Source organism: Heterodontus francisci, chromosome 15, assembly GCF_036365525.1.
Source record: "Heterodontus francisci isolate sHetFra1 chromosome 15, sHetFra1.hap1, whole genome shotgun sequence".
Taxonomy (NCBI): domain Eukaryota; kingdom Metazoa; phylum Chordata; class Chondrichthyes; order Heterodontiformes; family Heterodontidae; genus Heterodontus; species Heterodontus francisci.
The window spans coordinates 18,898,706-18,905,772 of record NC_090385.1 but is presented as its reverse complement, the minus strand read 5'-3'; positions in this window follow the sequence as shown (position 1 = coordinate 18,905,772).

Genomic DNA, 7,067 nt, shown 5'->3' with positions numbered 1-7,067 from the left:
ATACACACACACCACAGAGAGAGATAGATAGATACATACACACCACAGAGAGAGAGATAGATACACATACATCATAGAGAGAGAGATAGATACATACACACCGCAGAGAGAGAGAGATAGATACACACACACCACAGAGAGAGGTAGATACACACACACCACTGGGAGAGAGAGATAGATACACACACACCACAGAGAGAGAGAGAGATAGAAACATACACACCACAGAGAGAGAGAGATAGATACACATACATCATAGAGAGAGAGATAGATACATACACACCACAGAGAGATACATGCACACACATCATAGAGAGATAGATAGATACATACACACACATCATAGAGAGAGAGATAGATACACACACATCATAGATAGAGAGAGAGATAGATACATACACACCACAGAGAGAGAGATAGATACACATACATCATAGAGAGAGATAGATAGATACATACACACCACAGAGAGAGATACACATACATCGTAGACAGAGAGATAGATAGATACATACACACACATCATAGAGAGAGAGATACACACACATCATAGAGAGAGAGAGAGAGAGAGATAAATACACACCACAGAGAGAGAGATAGATACACATACATCATAGAGAGAGAGATAGATAGATACATACACACACATCATAGAGAGATAGATACACACACATCATAGAGAGAGAGAGAGAGATAGATACATACACACCACAGAGAGAGAGATAGATACACATACATCATAGAGAGAGAGAGAGAGATAGATACATACACACCACAGAGAGAGATAGATACATACACACCACAGAGAGAGAGAGAGATACACATACATCATAGAGAGAGAGAGATAGATACATACACACCACAGAGAGAGAGAGAGATACATACACACCACAGAGAGAGAGAGAGATACACATACATCATAGAGAGAGAGAGAGATAGATACATACACACCACAGAGAGAGAGAGATAGATACATACACACACATCATAGAGAGAGAGATACATACACACACATCATAGAGAGAGAGATAGATACATACACATCATAGGGAGAGAGAGAGATAGATACATACACACCACAGAGAGAGAGAGATAGATACATACACACCACAGAGAGAGAGAGATAGATACATACACATCATAGAGAGAGAGAGAGATACACACACACCATAGGGAGAGAGAGAGATAGATACATACACACCACAGAGAGAGAGATAGATACACATACATCATAGAGAGAGAGATAGATACATACACACCACAGAGAGAGAGAGATAGATACATACCACAGAGAGAGAGAGATAGATACATACACACACATCATAGAGAGAGAGATAGATACACACACATCATAGGGAGAGAGAGAGATAGATACATACACACCACAGAGAGAGAGATAGATACACCCACATCATAGGCAGAGAGAGAGAGATAGATACATACACACTACAGAGAGAGAGATAGATACACACACATCATAGAGAGAGAGAGAGATAGATACATACACACCACAGGGAGAGAGATAGATACACACACATCATAGGGAGAGAGAGAGATAGATACATACACACCACAGAGAGAGAGAGATAGATACATACACACACATCATAGAGAGAGAGATAGATACATACACACCACAGAGAGAGAGATAGATACACACACATCATAGGGAGAGAGAGAGATAGATACATACACACCATGGAGAGAGAGAGATAGATACATACACACACATCATAGAGAGGGAGATAGATACACACACATCATAGGGAGAGAGAGAGATAGATACATACACACCACAGAGAGAGAGATAGATACACACACATCATAGGGAGAGAGAGAGATAGATACATACACACCACAGAGAGAGAGATAGATACACACACATCATAGGGAGAGAGAGAGATAGATACATACACACCACAGAGAGAGAGAGATAGATACATACACACACATCATAGAGAGAGAGATTGATACACACACATCATAGGGAGAGAGAGAGATAGATACATACACACCACAGAGAGAGAGATAGATACACACACATCATAGAGAGAGAGAGAGATAGATACATACACACCACAGAGAGAGAGATAGATACACATACATCATAGAGAGAGAGATAGATACACACACATCATAGGGAGAGAGAGAGATAGATACATACACACGACAGAGAGAGAGAGAGAGATAGATACATACACACCACAGAGAGAGAGAGAGAGATATATAGATACATACACACCACAGAGAGAGAGATAGATACACACACACCATAGTGAGACAGAGAGAGAAATAGATACACACACATCATAGGGAGAGAGAGAGATAGATACATACACACCACAGAGAGAGAGAGAGATACACACACACCATAGTGAGAGAGAGAGATACACACACCTCATAGGGAGAGAGAGAGATAGATACACACACATCATAGGGAGAGAGAGATACATACACACCACAGAGAGAGAGAGAGATACACACCACAGAGAGATAGATAGATACACACACACCATAGTGAGACAGAGAGTGAAATAGATACACACACATCAGAGAGAGAGAGAGAGAGATACACACACCACAGAGAGAGAGAGAGAGATACACACACATCATGGAGAGAGAGAGACACACACACACATCATAGAGAGAGAGACTCACACACACACATCACACAGAGAGAGATAGATACATACACACACATCATAGAGAGAGAGATACACACACATCATAGAGAGAGAGACACACACACATCATAGAGAGAGATACACACACATCATAGAGAGAGAGACACACACACAGACACATCATAGAGAGAGACACACACACACACATCATAGAGAGAGAGAGATACACACACATAGAGAGAGAGAGATACACACACCACAGAGAGAGAGATACACACGCATCATAGAGAGAGAGAGATACACACACACATCATAGAGAGAGAGATATACACACATCATAGAGAGAGACACACACACACACACATCATAGAGAGAGATACACACACCACAGAAAGAGAGATAGATACATACACATCACACAGAGAGAGAGACACACACACACATCATAGAGAGAGAGAGATACACACACCACTGAGAGAGAGAGAGATAAACACACATCATAGAGAGAGAGATAGATACATACACACACATCATAGAGAGAGAGATAGATACATACACATCAGAGAGAGAGACACACACACATCAGAGAGAGAGAGAGAGATACACACACCACAGAGAGAGAGATAGATACACACACATCATAGAGAGAGAGAGAGAGATACACACACCACAGAGAGAGAGATAGATACACACACATCATAGAGAGAGAGAGAGACACACACACACACATCATAGAGAGAGAGAGAGATACACACACCACAGAGAGAGAGAGAGATACATACACACATCATAGAGAGAGAGATAGATACATACACATCACAGAGAGAGAGAGAGATACATACACACATCATAGAGAGAGAGAGATACACACACACATCACAGAAAGAGAGAGAGATACACACACACATCATAGAGAGAGAGAGATACACACACACATCATAGAGAGAGAGAGATACACACACATCATAGAGAGAGAGATAGATACATACACATCATAGAGAGAAAGAGAGATACACACACACATCATAGAGAGAGAGAGATACACACACACATCATAGAGAGAGAGATACACACACATCATAGAGAGAGAGATAGATACACACACATCATAGAGAGAGAGATAGATACATACACACCACAGAGAGAGAGATACACACACATCATAGAGAGAGAGAGATACACACACATCATAGAGAGAGGTAGACACACACACCACAGAGAGAGAGAGAGAGATACATACACACACATCATAGAGAGAGATAGACACACACACCACAGAGAGAGAGAGAGATACATACACACACATCATAGAGAGAGAGATAGATACACACACACCACACAGAGAGAGAGAGAGACACACACACATCATAGAGAGAGAGATAGATACACACACATCATAGAGAGAGAGAGATACACACACACCACAGAGAGAGAGAGATACATACACACACATCATAGAGAGAGAGATAGATACACACACCACAGAGAGAGAGACACACACACATCATAGAGAGAGAGATAGATACACACACATCATAGAGAGAGAGAGATACACACACACCACAGAGAGAGAGAGAGAGATACATACACACACATCATAGAGAGATAGATACATACACATCATAGAGAGAGAGAGAGATACACACACACATCATAGAGAGAGAGAGATACACACACATCATAGAGAGAGATACACACACATCATAGAGAGAGAGATAGATACATACACATCATAGAGAGAGAGAGAGATACACACACATCATAGAGAGAGAGATAGATACATACACATCATAGAGAGAGAGAGAGATACACACACACATCATAGAGAGAGAGAGAGATACACACACACATCATAGAGAGAGAGATAGATACATACACACCACAGAGAGAGAGATACACATACATCATAGTGAGATAGAGAGAAAGATACACACACACCATAGAGATAGATAGATACACACCATAGAGAGAGAAAGATAGATACACACACACCATAGTGAGATAGAGGGAAAGATACACACACACGAGAGAGAGATAGATACACACCATAGAGATAAAGAGAGATACACACACACATCATAGAGAGAGAGAGATACACACACACATCATAGAGAGAGAGATACACACACATCATAGAGAGAGAGATAGATACATACACATCATAGAGAGAAAGAGAGATACACACATCATAGAGAGAGAGAGATACACACACACATCATAGAGAGAGAGATAGATACATACACACCACAGAGAGAGAGATACACACACATCATAGAGAGAGAGAGATACACACACATCATAGAGAGAGGTAGACACACACACCACAGAGAGAGAGAGAGAGATACATACACACACATCATAGAGAGAGATAGACACACACACCACAGAGAGAGAGAGAGATACATACACACACATCATAGAGAGAGAGATAGATACACACACACCACACAGAGAGAGAGACACACACACACACATCATAGAGAGAGAGATAGATACACACACATCATAGAGAGAGAGAGATACACACACACCACAGAGAGAGAGAGATACATACACACATCATAGAGAGAGAGATAGATACACACACCACAGAGAGAGAGACACACACACATCATAGAGAGAGAGATAGATACACACACATCATAGAGAGAGAGAGATACACACACACCACAGAGAGAGAGAGAGAGAGATACATACACACACATCATAGAGAGATAGATACATACACATCATAGAGAGAGAGAGAGATACACACACACATCATAGAGAGAGAGAGATACACACACATCATAGAGAGAGATACACACACATCATAGAGAGAGAGATAGATACATACACATCATAGAGAGAGAGAGAGATACACACACATCATAGAGAGAGAGATAGATACATACACATCATAGAGAGAGAGAGAGATACACACACACATCATAGCGAGAGAGAGAGATACACACACACATCATAGAGAGAGAGATAGATACATACACACCACAGAGAGAGAGATACACATACATCATAGTGAGATAGAGAGAAAGATACACACACACCATAGAGATAGATAGATACACACCATAGAGAGAGAAAGATAGATACACACACACCATAGTGAGATAGAGGGAAAGATACACACACACGAGAGAGAGATAGATACACACCATAGAGAGAGAGAGATACACACACATCATAGAGAGAGATAGACACACACACCACAGAGAGAGAGAGAGATAGATACACACACACCAGAGATAGTTAGATACACCATAGAGAGAGATAGATATACACGCATACCAGAGATAGAGAGAGATACACACACCATAGAGGGATAGATAGATACATGCCCACCAGAGAGAAAGAGAGAGATAGATACATACACACCATAGTGAGATAGAGAGAGAAAAATACACACACACCAGAGATAGATACACAGGCACCAGAGAGAGAGAGAGATACACATCATAGTGAGATTGATAGATACACACCATAGAGAGAGAGGGAGAGTGATACACACACACCACAGTGAGATAGAGAGAGAGAAAGATACACACACACCATAGAGAGAGAGATAGATACACACCATAGAGAGAGAGGGAGAGAGATACACACACCCATAGTGAGATAGAGAGAGAGAAAGATACACACACACCACAGAGAGAGAGATAGATACACACCATAGAGAGATAGATACACACACCATAGTGAGATAGAGAGAAAGATACACACACACACGAGAGATAGATATACACCATAGAGAGAGAGCTAGATACACACACACCATAATGAGATAGAGAGAAAGATACAGACACCAGAGAGAGCGAGAAACACACACACCAGTGAGAGAGAGATAGATACACACACACCAGAGAGAGAGAGAAACACACACACCAGAGAGAGAGAGATACACACACACACCAGAGAGAGAGAAATACACACACACACCAGAGAGAGAGATAGATACACACACCAGAGAGAGAGAGATAAACACACACCAGAGAGAGAGAGAGATAGAAACACACACACCAGAGAGAGAGAGATAAACACACACCAGAGAGAGAGAGATAGGAACACACACACCAGAGAGAGAGAGATAAACACACACCAGAGAGAGAGAGATAGAAACACACACACCAGAGAGAGAGAGAGATACACACACACACACACCAGAGAGATAGAAACACACACACCAGAGAGAGAGATGGAAACACACACACCAGAGAGAGAGGGAGATACACACCCACCCACACCCCACAGAGGGAGAGATAGATACACACACCACAAAGAGAGATATAGATAGACACACACCATAGAGAGAGTGACAGATACACACACACCAGAGAGAGAGAGAGATAGATACACACACCACAAAGAGAGATATAGATAGACACACACCATAGAGATAGAGATAGATACACACACGCCAGACAGAGAGAGATAGATACACCCACA